The 15,802-nt window shown below is 51.9% G+C and overlaps 1 protein-coding gene across 4 annotated transcripts in view; it reads left to right on the top strand.

Moving 5' to 3' along the window:
* TLE5 (TLE family member 5, transcriptional modulator) overlaps positions 1–15,802 on the top strand; it is a 272,205-nt gene that overhangs the window by 155,128 nt on the left and 101,275 nt on the right. The window lies entirely within an intron of this gene.

Here is a 15,802-nt window from a genome sequence, read left to right as displayed (position 1 = left end):
TACTGAAGCTGGCCCTCTACCAAGGCCCGATCAATAAGGCCCCCGTCTGTGGCTGTAGAGCTGGAAACCACCACCACCTCTTTACCCTCGCATTGCTGAACTTATGGTAACAAGTCTCTGCTATTAACTTTTCGCCCCTCTGACTTGCTCTGCATCAGAGACAACAGTCTTCCTTGGTGACCAACTATGAGCACCAATGCGGGAGCTACTGCTCGCGCTCAAGAACCAATCCGTCTACTCAGCAGCTGTGTGGCAACCCTTCATTGACTTGTCAAAAACTCATGCACTTGCTCATACTGTACACATGATTATCTATTGTTGTTGATGAAGTGAGATTTTGCAAATGTACTCCTTACCAAAGTAATTTCTAACTCTGTTGTTGCACTTCCCGGATCCATAGTACCCCTGCTCCTTGTGTTCTTTTGCCTCCCTCTACTGCATTATCCTCACTTCTCGCATAAGGCTAGTAACCACTAACAACGAGCAGTATTCTGCTGTAGTACCAGCTATGTTTGAACGTATTACCAGTCAAATGCCTAAGTAGCAAACACCCTGGCATCCTAGTGACAACAACTAATCAGCCTTGCTCATGGACAGCCTGCTATGCGAGAAAACAGATATTAACACCCGAGCAGTATATCTGGTGTGTCCAATACAATGGTCAGGTGAGTTCATGCAATTACAGATGATCACGCACACCTGACTTCCAGTACACTTCCCCACACAGATAAAAGGCTGTGCACAAGAGCACACTTTAAGCGAGGCAACGCACACGAGGAAACAGCAGTTTCGAAACGGTAGCTGAGCAATAGAGGAAAGATGGCAAAACTGAAGGGGATCACAAGCCGTGAAATGTCCCTTCACCTACTCCTATGTCCTGTCCCCTTTCCTCCATACTGTATGAGGGTCCCTTGCTAGGGACAGGAGATGGAACCCTTTTCACCAGAAAAAAATATTCTTCCGCTTTAAATTTAGAGGCATGCAGGGGTGCGGCCCTGGGAGCATGCGCTACTCTGACTCTGCCAACCGGCGCCACTCCCCAGTCCTCTTTTCTGCATCGACTGGAGCGGACCGCTTTCACTAGTGCTCCTGGGTTTGGCTTCAGCCTTGTAATTCCACACGCTCTTCCCCGAATACTGTTTTTATTGTCTTTAATTGGGTACTCTGTCCTCGAGTGCCACGCTCCTCCCTGGCGCATGTTGATGTCTTTTGGGCTGCAGCAGGTATCCAGCCTGCGAAGGGCTCTTCCCTACGTCCCACCCCCACGCTCTTTACCTCTGTGGCCTTGGCCTCGACCATGGCTCGGAAGGTTGATCCGCATGTGACACGCTTGCGCCACGCGTTCTGGGAGGGAGCTTTTCGAACCATCGCCGCCAGTGGACTTGGTACCAAGCACGGGTACCAATGCTGCTTCAGCTACTGGCCACCAGGCCGAGTGGTCACTAGATCCTACTGGTAACATCATTGAGGCACTACAAGGTTCTTTTACCGGGTGTCCACCTGAGGGGCTACTACCTACTACCGGACAAATGTCTGAGGGGGGGGGCCTGTACGCAGCACTACCGGCAACGCAGCCGAGGACACAACACCTACCAGGCCTCGTCCTGCGGTGCAGTGTAGGCCTCAGGCTCCACCGCTAAGAGTCCTGGAGGAGGCCGGGCCCAGCGAGACATGCACCACAGCGCAGGCACATGTTATGCAGCCTGACAAAATGGTTGCTCGTCTGATACCACCCCCCTGGTGCGGAGCAGGTGGGAGAATGAGTTTCGAGGTGGGACTGGTCTTCACCAGGTACGTGGCCTACAGTTTATCCTTCTGCGTTGCTGGGGAGATACACCCCGCAGGCAGCCAGGCATAGTACGCCCAGACCTCAACAACCTCAGGGCCCTACTCCTACGCCACCTAGTACCCCACCGACCTGTGAGGACAGATTCTTTGAGAAATTGGTCAAGCTTATGAGATTCTCCCCCCCCCTCAAATGGGCACCATTCTTTGGGATGTGATCAGGGACATGCTACCTCCTGTCCCAGCGCCCATAATCATTCCTCTTATGGCTCCAGCACCTCAGGCCCCATGCAGCCTCTGCTGCCTGCGCTGGCCCGTGTGGTTCTGGCTCCTCTGCCTCATGCACTCCATGCAGTTCCATACCAGCCTCCACAGCAGCCTCTGGCCCCATTCGCCACACCTTAACCTGCAGCGTCCAGTACTCCTTCACCTGTTCCAGACCAGGTGGACACCGAGGGGGAGGACCCAGACACTGTCTTCAGCCAAGGCTTTCCATGATTGGCTGCAGGTCTGGCCGAATACTTGGGGCTTCCGCAACCCGATGTTGAACATCTAGAGGTGGGGGCCCTGGCCGAAAGTCCTCACTCTAGGCCCTGCGGCTAGAACGAGGATTCCGATGCAGAAGCATGTTGTTGCTTTGGCCAAAAAGGGATGGCTTGAACCACATTCGACGCAGCCCACCAACACCAAGTACAAGCAATTGGAGGGGGATACACTTGCTGTCGGTACACACTCAACCACACTCCTCTGTGATTGCTCCGGCTTCGATCTACTCAAAGCCGCAATCTTCCTCAGCCACCTTGTCCTTGGCTCAGTTAGGCAAGGAGAAGATCTTGGAGGCATATGGAAAGGTCTATTCCAACACCTCGCTGCACCTTCGTCCGTCCAATGCGGATGTCATGCTCGCAGCCGTTAACCAAAGGCTTTGTGGGGAAATAACTGACTTCCTTCCGGTACACAGTCGAGCACCCTTCAAGGCGGGGCAGGCAGAAGTAAAGATGGTGGTTCAAGACATCATGGAGTCCACAGTGGCACATATTGAGACATCAGACCATGCCATCTGCATAGCCACGGCCATGAGAAGGACTGCCTGACTACGGGTTACCAAATTCAAACCGGACATCAAGGAGCGCATATTGGACCTTCCATTCGAGGGTTGCAACCTCTTTATTCCACTACCAATGAGGAACTTGATAAGAACAGTTCCCAGACACTGAAATCCTTATCTATCCTCACGAAGTCCACGCCCAAGACGTACAGCCAGATGCAGCAGTGTTCCAACAAGGGGCGTGTCTTCGGGTTCCGAGGCTTCCAGGAGCAAAGGTTCAGGCAGCCGGACCGGTCTCCAAGTTGGCACCGCCGCAAACGGCACAAGGCGGGTAATAAGGGTTTCCTTCAGTCACCCTCCTCAGCCTCAGAGGGAAAGAAAGCATGACATTCCCCTTTGGGTCCACGTGTCCCCGTTAGGGGGCAGGCTGGCCCTTCACGCACAGTATTGGCGCGCCAGGTTTGGGGACCCCTGGATTCTATCAGTAGTGTCCTCTGGCTACCGCCTACTGATTCCCCTCTCCTCCCCTCCCACAGATTGGGACAACAACTCTGTTGGCGGAAATTCGGTTGTTCGTAAAGAGCCAGGCATTGGAAGAAGTCTCAGCCTCCCAGTGTGGTATGGGCTTCTACTCCAGGCTTTTCTCCATACACAAGAAGAACCAGGGTGGCCTGAGAGTTGTGTTGAACCTTTCCACCCCAAATCTTTCCCGCCTTAACCTTTCCTTCTTCAAAAGTTCAAGATGATTACCCCAGTGCTTATTGCGGAGACACTGCAAGGGAGACTGGATGTTCTTCCTGGATCTGAAGGACATATACCTACACGACCCGATTTGGGAGCTTCATCGGTCCTTCCTGAGGTTCAAGATCATGGGCTTCCATTTCCAATACAAGGTTCTCCCCTTTCCTCCATTCAGCCCCCAGGTTCTTTACCAGACTTATGAATGCAGTGGCAGTCCTTCTCATGGCCCAAGGTCACCATGTCTACCCATACCTAGACGACTGGCTCATCAGGGTGAGATCCCTGGAGTTGGTCCATCACACCTCCCCTGTCCTCATGAATGAATACGCTACACGAATTGGGATTCTTCCATCAATCTCAAGAAGTCACAGCTGTAGCTGACATAGTCTGGCTTTCCTGGGCCTCATTTGGGACATGAGAGCCGAGAGTTTTTCCCCTTTGAGGACAAGATCACAGCTATCAAGAGGGCCACGGATAATTTTCTCAGCAGAGCAGTGACCTCCGTGTGGTGGTACCAGCACCTCTTGGGTATCATGGCGGCATTTCTACTGACAGTGCCTTACACGAGTATCAAAATGAGACGATTACAGCTGCACTTTGCAGCCTCATGGAGTCAGGAGTGTGGTTCCCAGGTGGAGCTCATCTGTGTTCCTCTTGTCTCCACCAGGACCTTGTCTGGTGGAGCATGGACTGCAATGTGAGGAAAGGCAGACCCTTCTGGCAAGCAACACCACAGCTTACCATCACCAAGGATTTTTCCTTGGAGGGTTGGGGGGCCATCCTGGACAATCAGTGTCCATAAGAGTTTGGTCGCTTCAGGAACAGGAGGCTCATATCAATTGGCTGGAGCTGAGGGGAATCTGACTCGCTCTCAAAGCCTTCCTGCCGCTTATCAGTGGCAAGATGATTCTCATTCAAACTGACAATTCCACCAGCATGCATTATATCAACAAGCAGGGTTGCAGCAGGTGGTCTCCTCTATGCACCCTGGCGGTCAGCATTTGGGAGTGGCCTCTGGGGAACAACATGCAATTGACGGCGATCCACCTCATGTGGGAGTCCAACCTGGAGATGAACAGCAGGTTGGGTGCGGACAATTACGATTGGCAACTGAATGATCAGGGGATATTCAACAGATTGAGGCATCCCCAGGTGGATCTCTTCGGCACCTGGAAGTGCCCTCAGTTTGCGTCCTGGCAGTGGCAGGGACAGGGCCTGTTCTCCCTGGGCGATGCGTTACCGTGGAACAACATGAACGCATATGCATTTCCTTCCACTCCCCTGGTACACAGGGTGATCTGCAAGATGAGAGTTCCAACAACGCAGTATCATTGTAATGGCCCCGTGGTTGCCGGTTAGACCATGGTTCTCGGAGCTGCTCAGCCTGTCGGACCCGCCTCTAATTCACCTTCCATTGGGCTCAGTTCATCTATCGCAGCAGGGGGGCACGGTCATCTGCCCCGCAGAAGTTAGCCCTCACAGAATGGTTTCTGAACAGGTTGACATTAAAGCACCTGCGGCTTTCAAAGGTTAACCTAGACATCATACAGGGTGCTAGGAGTGATACTACTAGAAGCCAGTAAAAAAGCAAGTCTAGGTTTTACTACTGGGCTGAGTCTAAGGAGGTTGATCTGCTTACTTGCACGTTGGACGACGTGCTATCCTTCTCTGCACACCTCGCCCACTCTGGGGTGCAAATTGACACATGCCTCACTTATCTGGCGGCCATCAGAGCCTACCGGAACTTGGAGTATGGAAGTTTTCTCTTCCTCCAATCCAGTGGTTAAGACATTTGGCGGGCCTCATCAGGCTCTACCCGCCTATCAAGAAACCACACCCCTTGTAGGAGCTCATAGTGTTGGGCGCATTGGCGCATAAACCCTTTGAGCCAATGGCATCCGCGGACATCGGGCTGGTCACCATTAAGACAACCCTCTTGGTGGGTCTTGGGTCTGTGAGCCTTACACTACCTTTCATAGGGATAAGGTGGTCCTCGGAACGCTCCTGCGTTCCTCTCTAAAGTAGTCTTTGTTCCATCCAAATGAGATGGTGCTGCCCACTTTTTTTGCGGACCCTAAGGACGATGCTCAGAGGGTCCTGCATTGTCTGGAGGTTAGGCGTGCCATAAAATTCTACCTGGATAGAACCAAGAGCTTCCTCAAATCTTAGGCTCTGTGTTACCTTGGGAGGGAGGGGGGGTCAAAGCTGGGATATCAGACTTCTAAGGCCTCCATAGCAAGGTGGATGTTTTCGCCCATTAAGAAGGCCTATGAGGGGGTAGCACAAGCCACTTCAAGCAAACCTGCGTGCCCATGCTATCCAACCCAAGGCCACTACAGTCTCATTCCAGAGGCACATTCCGTGGCAGGTCATCAGCAGGGTGGCCACGTGGGCCACTCCTTCGGCCTTATGCAAGCATTACTGTCTGGATGCAGTCTACATCGGATGCAGCCTTCGGACAGGCTGTATTAAGGAACTTGTTTTCTTAACCCTTTAAGTGCCATGGGTATTTCCCCCCAGTGCCAGGGCCTTTTTTTGGAGATTTCGGTATGTGGCCATTCAAAGCCTTGTAACGTTTTTGTTACATAAGATGTCTCGGCCAAATTTGGCTCCCTTTTTTCCCACATCTAGGCGGTCGTAACGCCACCCAGGAATCCTAGGTTGCTGTAGGGGGGGTGAGAGAAAATAAGCAAAAAGGGCGAAGATTTTGTGTTTTTTCAAAAAATGCCAATAAAATGATATACAAAGAAGCCTGTGGTTTTTTTCCTTGTAAGAGCTAGGAACAAGTGGTGTGCTGTGCTAAATTCCCCAATTTCATGGCTTTCAAGAACAGGTTGAGTGGAAACGGAAAAAAAATATTTTGATGTGGTTATCGACTGTTTTGTGAGAGGTAGGCGATTTTGGCCATTTTTGCCAATTGGACGTGCATGGACGGAATGGGAGAAAAGGGTAGGAAAGCCGAATTGGAGGACAGAAAGGCATATATTTCTGAAAAGTAGACAAAATTCCAAGTTTAGGAAGGGGTGACTTGCGTAGGTCAGGCAAATACTAGGTAGCGGAAAATGCCATTGTTCGGGGGGAAAAGCGGGAAAATGACCGACGGGGCGGGTGGGGATGGGGAGGTGGATGGAGGTATGTGTTGGACATGGTTGGCTTGGTACGGCAATGGCTTCTATGAAATTTGAGAAAAGCAATGCTCCGCTACATTCCCCTGACTCTTGCAGTTAGGAAAGCACACATTTTTTGTAGTGTTTTACAAAACAAGCAATACCACAAGCCAAACACTGAGCCATGGTACACAAGAGTTTTACGCTCACGGCCTGAACAGATGCACTTTGCATGTGTAAATCGGGAAAACCAATGTGGTGAGGAACGGCAAGCACACATTTTTCGTAAGAGCACAGGCAGACCTTTTCAAGGGTAGGTGACTTGTGCAGGTTACAAAAGTGTATGGTGCCTAAAGCAGCGACTAAATGTAGATCACATTTGGAAAATGAAAGGGTTGTGTGACAAAGGGCACCAGCAAATGGGTCAAAACGTTATGAAAACCACACAAACACAACAAATGTTATACCTTCCCGCATTCCCACAGGTGTGCCGATGAAAATGGTACCTCACATGTGTGGGTGCATCTACCTGGGCGCCAAGGGGAAAGCCTAAAACACAAGTAACCCCAAGTCTGTTTTCACACCTGAATTTCACTTTCTCCAGACAAGCGCAACATACAGATATATATGGGCCTCGGGTGTCCAAGCCACCAAGGAAAACGGGGAACACCATGCACTTCCGAAAAGAGGACACCTGTGGGACTCCGCAGAGGTATGATTTGCGCGAAGCGGCCCAGGATTTATTACCCAGAACCCCAAACAAAGTGAACATTGTGTTTTTTCCCCACCAAATATCACACTTTGTTGGGGATTGTGGCTAATAAAAACTGGGGCAATTTGCGCAAGGCAGACCTCTGTGGATTCCCACGGGTGTCCTTTTTTGGGAAATGCATGGGGTTCCCTGTTTTCCTTGCTGGCTTCGACACCCTAGGCCATGGGTGCACAACATACGGTCCACGGGCCAGTTGCAGCCCGCCATGTTTTGTCCGGCCCGTGAGGCACAAACACTTTCCTAATGGAGGGCGGCCCGCAAGCTGCATCGGCCGCCCTCCATTAGGAAAGTCTTTGTCATCTTCCGGCCCGGACAAAACACTGGCCGTCATTGGCTCAGCACACACGCACCATGTCGCTCCTACGAGCCACGTAGTGCGTGTGTGCTGCACCAATGGAGGGCCAGCACTACGGCTGGCGTGGCCAGTAAGGCTTGATGCCGGAAGGCACTTCAGCCTTGCTGGCCACGCCAGCCGTAGTACCACTCACCTCGCTAGCGTTCCAGCTTACCTGCCTTCCAGCACGTCCGGTAAGTGGTCTGTCTGTTTGTGTGTCGGGTCTGTTCTGCTGTATGTTTGTGTTGTGTATGTTGAGATGGGGGGTTGGGGCTGGTGTCGGATGTGTATGTTTTTGAGTGTGTTGGGTATGTTTAGATGGGGTGTGGGGGGTGTCGGATGTGCATGAATGTTTGTTTTTGAATGTTTGTGTTGTGTATGTTGAGATGGGGGTTTGGGTCTGTATGGGTGCATGCTTGAGAGTGTGTTTGGGGCGTAGTGTTTGGTTGGGAGTGAGGGGGCCATGGGACATAGTGTTTGGTTGGGGGTGGGAGCCATGGGGCATAGTGTTTGGTTGAGGGTGAGGGGGCCATGGGGCATAGTGTTGCACTCCAAGAGTTGAACCCATTAATAAAGCTAAAACAGGCACAGTTAGGAGATGTACATCCTTTGCTTTTTTGAGGAAACCTGACTCAACAAAGGCCATACTCCTCTTGGGCAACCCAAACAGCAAACTATAGCAGTCCAAAATAACGGAATGTCGAATCATAGGTCAATAAAATATATATAATTTACTTAAACAGACGATATACATTAACTAAATCGAAATAAATTATAACAATGGAAAATGTGTAGTATAAAATGTTTGAAATGCAATAAAAATCGTTACCCCTCAAACACATTCTTTTTCCATGTGTTTAATACAAATTGAGGGTTGAAAAAGCCTCCTGCCACGCCCCACCTACCGCCCCGCCCACATTTACTTTTCGGCCCACTATAGCCCTCATGTAAGGTACTTTCGGCACTGTCAAAATTAGTTGTGCACCCCTGCCCTAGGCCCAAATCTGTAGGTTGCCCACATGAACAAAATGGGATGTGCTGAACTGTTTTGGGTTACCAGTGGGTTACCCTTTTCCTTTTGCTCCCCCGGTAGGTCCACCCACACATGTGGGGTACCTTTTAGGTTGGGACACCTGTGGGAACGTGAGAAGGTATGACATCTGTTGTTGGCGACGTGTTGGCGACGTGTTTCGGTGAGTGGACACAGGGAAATTCTCTGAAATTGGCTGGAAATGAAGGCCATTCTCAGACATTCTCAGACATTTCGCTCTGGCCACCCACCGAAACACACCGCCAACAACACATGGCCTACCTTCCCGCGTCCCCACACGTGTCCCGATGAAAACGGTACCTCGTGTGGGTGCACCTACCGGGGGTGGAAAAGGGTAACCCACTGGTAACCCCAAGCCTTTCGCCACTGCCCATTTTGTTCATGTGGGCAACCTACAGATTTGGGCCTAGGGTGTCGAAGCCAGCAAGGGAAACGGGGAACCCCATGCATTTCCCAAAAGAGGACACCCCTGGGAATACAGAGGTCTGCCTTGCGCAAATTGCCCTAGTTTTTATTAGCCACAATCCCCGACAAAGTGTGATATTTGGTGGGAAAAAAACACAATCTTCACTTTGTCTGGGGGTCTGGGTGCGCTTCGCGCAAGTCCGACCTCTGCGCATTCCCATGGGTGTGCTCTTTTGGGAAATGCATGGGGTTCCCCGTTTTCCTTGCTGGCTTTCGACACCCTAGGCCCAAATCTGTAGGTTGCCCACATGAACAAATTGTGCTGTGGCGAAAGGCTTGGGGGTTACCAGCGGGTTACCTTTTCCTTTTGCGCCCCCGGTAGGTGCACCCACACATGTGAGGTACCTTTTTCGTCGGGACACCTGTGGGAACATGAGAAGGTATGATATCTGTTGTTGTCGACCTGTTTCGGTGAGTGGACTCAGAGAAATGTTTCTGAAATTGGCTGGAAATGAAGACAATTCTCAGACATTTCGCTCTGGCCACCCACCAAAACACACCGCCAACAACACATGGCCTACCTTCCTGTGTCCCCACACGTGTCCCGATGAAAACGGTACCTCACATGTGTGGGTGCACCTACCGGGGGCGCAAAAGGGAAAGGGTAACCCACTGGTAACCCCAAGCCTTTCGGCACATCCCATTTTGTTCATGTGGGAAACCTACAGATTTGGGCCTAGGTTGTCGAAGCCAGCAAGGAAAACGGGGAACCCCATGCATTTCCCAAAAGAGGACACCCGTGGGAATCCACACATGGCCAAATTGGAGGGGCGGCCCATCTCATGTAGTCCTCCCCAGGGGCAGATAATGGGGGGGGGGGAGCTTTCCTGCACTCCTCCCTGAGCTCAGGCGTCCCTTCCTAGGAGCAGATATCTGGTCCCAAGGAGGGCTGCATGACATGGCACCCATTGTGGGTGGGGGAGACGGGGGTCACCATCCCGTCCCATTAGAAAATTCCCTGTCCCTTTGGGGTCCCCCACAGTCCCCCCTAAAATGCGTTCCACCATTTTCCATTTTTTTTCTTTGTTTACAAAACTTTCCTTGGTGCAGAGGGGCACATTGGTGTGCCAATCTGGCCCCGGGGTGCCCAAACTTTACTGCCCCACCCACTGGGGTGCCTGTCCCATGATTTTTGGGGGCCCTCTCCCCATGAGGTGCCCCCGCAGGTCTCCCTGGGCATCCTACAAACGGCTGCGTGAGGTACACCCCCCTCCAAGGCAAGTTTCGTAAACAAAGAAAAAAATGAAAAATGGTACACTACACTTTAGGGCGGGCTGAGGGGCACCCTAAACCGCCAGGTAATTTTCTAAAATAATGGGGATGACCCTCTACCCCCCCACACCAAATGCAGGGGGGGGCCATCTCATTCAGCACTCCCTGGGGGCCGATAAGAGGGGGCCATCTCGTGCAGCCCTCCCTGGGGTCAGATGCCCCTTCGTAGGAGCAGATATCTGCCCCCAGGGAGGGCTACAAGGGGTGCCCCCATTTCCCCTTGGCGTGAGGGGGAGAGGGCCACCCCCCTTTTCTGTAAAATATATCCCTAGTGGCTAGTGGCCCCCCACTCCCACCCAAAATTCCCTTTTTTGTTTTTGTGCTTTTCGTTTTTTATTTTGCCCCCTTCCCTGGGGGCAGATGATCAGCCATCTGCCCCCAGGGTTGTACACATGTGCCCCCATGCTTTGGGGGCAGGGGGAGTGAGGGCTGCTTACAGTAAGCAGCCCCCACCCCCGCATTCAAAGACATTCCTGTTGTCTAGTGTGCATTGCTGCCCGTGCATCGAGCCCCCTGCGCCCGATCCGTGTGCAGCAATGCTGTCACACAGGGTGTCCTTGGAAAGGGGAGAATCTCCCCTTTGGAAGGACACCATTTCCGAAAAAATCCCTGGTGGCTAGGGCCCCACAAACCCCCCTCCCCCTTCCCATCATGTTCGTTTTTTTTTTTTTTTTTTTTTTTTTTTTTTTTTTTTGCCCCCGTCCCTGGGGGCAGATGATCAGCCATCTGCCCCCAGGGTTGTGCACATATGTGCCCCCATGCTTTGGGGGCGAGTGGGAGCAGGCTGCTTACTTGAAGCAGCCTCCCTCCGCCCCGAGTCCCAAACGGATCCATGGTGGTCCAGTGGGTTGCTGGTCACGGATCGAGCACTCTGCTCTGATCCGTAACCAGCAATGCCTCATATATGTGGTGTCCTTGGAAAGGGGAGAACTGTCTAGTGGAGGTTTTTGCAAACAGTGGTGTGGGCGCTTCACTAGTGGACAAAGGAGACAATGTTGCAAGGGAAACAGTTTGTCAACCCGCCAAAATACATCACAATCATAACAGACACAACACTCTGAGGATGGGGTGCCGATGTCTCCGTCATACAGCGCATGTGGGCACAAACACTTGCCAAAAGGCACATCAATGTTCTGGAATTTCTACCAGTTTACAAAGCACTGCAAGCTTTCCTGCATTGCTTAATAGTGAAGAATGTACTCTAGTAACAGGCAGCACAACTGTCATGTTTTACATCAACAAACAGGTCTGATCTTGCTCCCTAAACCTGTTCACACTAGCACAAAAGATCTGGAAATGGAGCCTCCAAATAGGAATACATCTCCAATCTCAACATGTTCCCTGGGAACACACCTCCCTAGCAGACACACAAAGCAGATGGACAGATCAACCCTCAAAAGATGAGTGGGAGTTGCATTGGGACATTCAACATTTTCACACATTGGGGGCAACCAGACCTAGACCAGTTTGCCACAAAAGAAAACTCAAAATGCCTAAGTTACTCCTTCAGGTTCCTGCAGGAAAAGTACAAGGGGGAACGCACGGTTTATTAGTTGGTCATGGATAATTGCATACACTTTTCCTCTAACACCGCCCTTGAACAAAGTAATCCACAAAAAGCACCATGAGCACTAAATGATTGCACTTGCTCCGATATGGGCAGGTCCCACCTCCTCCAAAATGTCAATTTGTCCAACAATGAAGCCAACATGCCCTTGGAACATGTTGCGTTAGAATCAGGGGTTAATCCTACATCCTAAAGCTCAAACATCCTACCTTGCTCCTGAAGTCATAGTTTGGACACCTCAGATGCATGGACATATTAGGACGCCCATAAGCCAAACATTAGACACTGCTACTTTAATAAATGTAAATTTGTGGTATAGTGTAGAAAGTCAAATGTCAACCCAATTGAATGCTCACTTTCGGATATAGTGCGCTATCTACTACACTTGATTGACACAGGCCTGGTCATTAAAAGTCCATTTACCCACACTATCTGCATATGCAACATCGCAAGACGTGCTTTCCTGGTGGAAAGTCTATCATGCAAGTCTTCATTGAGGGAGTAAAAATGCTTTACCCTCCAATTGCAAACCCACCCCCCCTGTTTGGGATTTAAATATTGTCTTAAGTAAATTCATGGGCCCTCCTTTTGAGCCTATAAATAAAACAAAGATCTCAATTACAAAGCTGATTTCCTTATAGCCATCACTACAATTAGAAGGGTAAGTGAGCTTCAGGCGTTGCTTGTGACAGAACCCTATGTCACTATACATAAAAACAAGGTGGTCTTAAGAACACACCCACGCTTCTCACAAAAATACATTTCGAGGGGATTGGGTCCTCCGACGTATTCCATATCTATGACCGTAATCGCTACAGCTGTGCTGCTTTGGAAAATCTTTCTGCGTCGATGACGTCGATACGCTGTCCTCGAGGGCCTCCGTCGAGCCGACGTCACCGGATGTTATAAGTAGGATGCACGATGCCCATAGCCTCAGTTCCATTTTTTTCGTGAACGTGTTCGCTTCGGAGATCTCGGCGCGCCTCGATTCTACTGAATCCTGTTCTTTCGGTTCTTCGAACCTGTTTCTTCATTACTAATTGTATGATGTCTTCGGCTTCTTCCACCCCGCGGTCCGGGTTTAAGAAGTGTCCGGTGTGCGGGACCAAGATGACGCTGACGGATACGCACAACGCTTGCCTCTGGTGCCTCGGGGAGGACCATGATACGGACGACTGTCGACTGCCAATCGCTCACATCGAAGGCCTTGCGGGAGCGTAAGAAGCTGTCGGTCGGTAAGGTGGCCAAGACCCGGAAGTAGCGTCCACTGGTCTTTCGAGGGGCGACTCTCCGCATCGTCGTCGTGAGTCCGGGGGTTCTCGGTCTGGGAGTCGGTCCCGCCATTCCTCTGCCTCTTCGAGGCACTCCAGGAAGCGCTGTCACAGGTCTCCTTACCCGCCCTCTTCCGAGGACTCCGCCTGTTGGCGGGTTGCTTGTCCCAACAAGCATTCCACTCCGGAGGAATGGGATTCCTTCCGAAAGGAGATGTTGGCGATTTTTCAATCGCAGGGCTCCGGTCCGACCGCGCCGTCTGAGGACGCCGGTCGTGGCCGTGCTAGAGACATCGCTCGTCCGCCTTCGGGCTCGAGCAATCGCCGCGACCACCGGGCACCTTCGAGGTCCCGGTCGGACAAGGATGGTCGCTCTAGACATGCCCATTCCAGGTCCCGGTCCTCGACGCCCTTGAGACCGCGAGAACCTGTGAAGTCTGTCAATGGACTCTTTCAAGGCCCTGCCTCCGAGGAAGCCGTCAACGCCATCGGCGCCCAGGCTGTTGAGACACGCTCGGGCTCCGCCCTCGAGGCTTGTGTCGACGCCGTCAAAGCTGTCGGCACCGCACTCGACGCCGATTCCATCGACGCCTTTCGAGGTGGCCTTGTCGGAGGTGGCACGGTGGCACACCCCAGGAAGGCGCTGTCCTAGGCTAAACATGTCTTTGTGCCTTTTTCTGTACCCTCCTTCCAGCCTCTGGATTATATTTCTGAGGTGGATGAGGGGTCTGAGGAAGGTAAGGTTCCTGCAGGGGTTCCTGATGACATTGTTTCTGGTCATAGTCAACTTGAGGACCTGCGTCAGTCTCTGCACGGAGGTGGAGTTTGGTAGGGCGGAGCCTGGCACGCATGCTGACTCCTCATACCGGCGCCTCATGTCGAGGGTCACTGATTACCTGGGGTGATCTGCCCCCCCCCACCCTGGGGATTTTCAGCAGGATGACCTGACTGATATCCTGGACCAATGTCCTCCAACTGACTCGGTGCTGCCATTCCATATGGCCTTGCAGAGAAGAGTGGCGGCGGCTTGGACTTCTCCGGAGAGTGTCCCGGCAGTGAGCAAGTCCTTGCCGAAGAAATATCGCCCAGCCAGTGGCGACCCCTGCTACTTGACCACGCAGCCTACTCCGGAGAGTTTGGTGGTGCAGGCGGCTACGGCCCCAGCAAAGCAGGCGTCGTACCCTACCATCCTTCCTGATAGGGACGACAAACGTTTTGATGGCTGGGCGAAAAAGGTATTTTCTTCTGGGGGTATGGCGCTTCAGGCTGCCAACTCCGTTTGTGCCTTGTCTCGTTTCACGCACACTCTGTGGAACTGTATTTCCCTAGCGGCTGATCATATTCCCAAAGGGGAGGAACGGGATGGTTTCCTTGCTATTGTGCAGGAAGGCAAGGATTCCACTTGTGAATCCGTTTAGTCTGCTCTGGACATGGTTGATTGTGTCAGCCAGTCCACGGCGACAAGCACCGTAATACGCAGGTTTGCGTGGTTGCAGAAGTCGGGTTTTGCCCCTGATGTGCAAGCCCGCCACCTCAACATGCCCTTTGATGGTGAACATCTTTTTGGCAGCAAGGCTGACGAGAGTCTTGGGTTGCAGACCTCCAAAGCTGCAGCGAAGTCGTTGGGCGCTGCAGTTCGCCAACCTCTGCCTTTTCGTCCTAGGGGACAGCAATGAATGGGAGGTTCCTTTCGATATTACTCATCCTTTAATAAATCGAGAGGAGCTGCAAGTCAAAGGGGCAACCGTAGGAGTGCCAGAGGTGGAAAACAAGGTACTCGATGTGCCAAGGGTGCGCGAGCAGTTGCCTCTTTGCCCTCGGGCACTGCCGCAGCCGCTTCAGCTCAGTCATGAGGCACATGCTTCTCCAGTTGGGGGGAAGGCTGGCGCAGCATCTGGTAGAATGGCGTGCCATTACTTCAGATGTGTGGGTTCTGGAGATCATAGCCCACGGCTACTGTCTTCCTTTCCGGCAGAGGCCTCACGACAATCCACCAGGGAATCTCTCTTTGAAGAGTCCGGATCCGCTCCTTGTGCAGGAAATTCAATCCCTGCTGGAGAAAGGCGCCATAGAACTGGTGCCTGGAGCGGAGAGGAACAAGGGATGGTTTTCCCCTTATTTTCTGATTTCCAAGAAAGACTGGGGATTGAGACCCATCATGGACTTGCGCGGTTTGAAGAAACTGCTCAGGTAGGACAAATTCAACATGGTTACTCTTTCTCAGGTCCTCCAGGCCCTTCAACTTCAGGACTGGTTGGTGTCTCTCGACCTCCAGGACGCTTATTTTCATGTGCCGATCCATCCCAAGCACAAGAAGTACCTGAGGTTCGCGGTTGGCGACTCGCACTTTCAGTTTCGGGTCCTGCCGTTCGGATTGACCTCCGCCCTG

This window comes from Ambystoma mexicanum, chromosome 1p, assembly GCF_040938575.1.
Source record: "Ambystoma mexicanum isolate Mex_15411 chromosome 1p, UKY_AmexF1_1, whole genome shotgun sequence".
Lineage (NCBI taxonomy): Eukaryota > Metazoa > Chordata > Amphibia > Caudata > Ambystomatidae > Ambystoma > Ambystoma mexicanum.
Note: the sequence above shows the minus strand (reverse complement) of the source record. Positions and strands in the feature narration are given on the sequence as shown.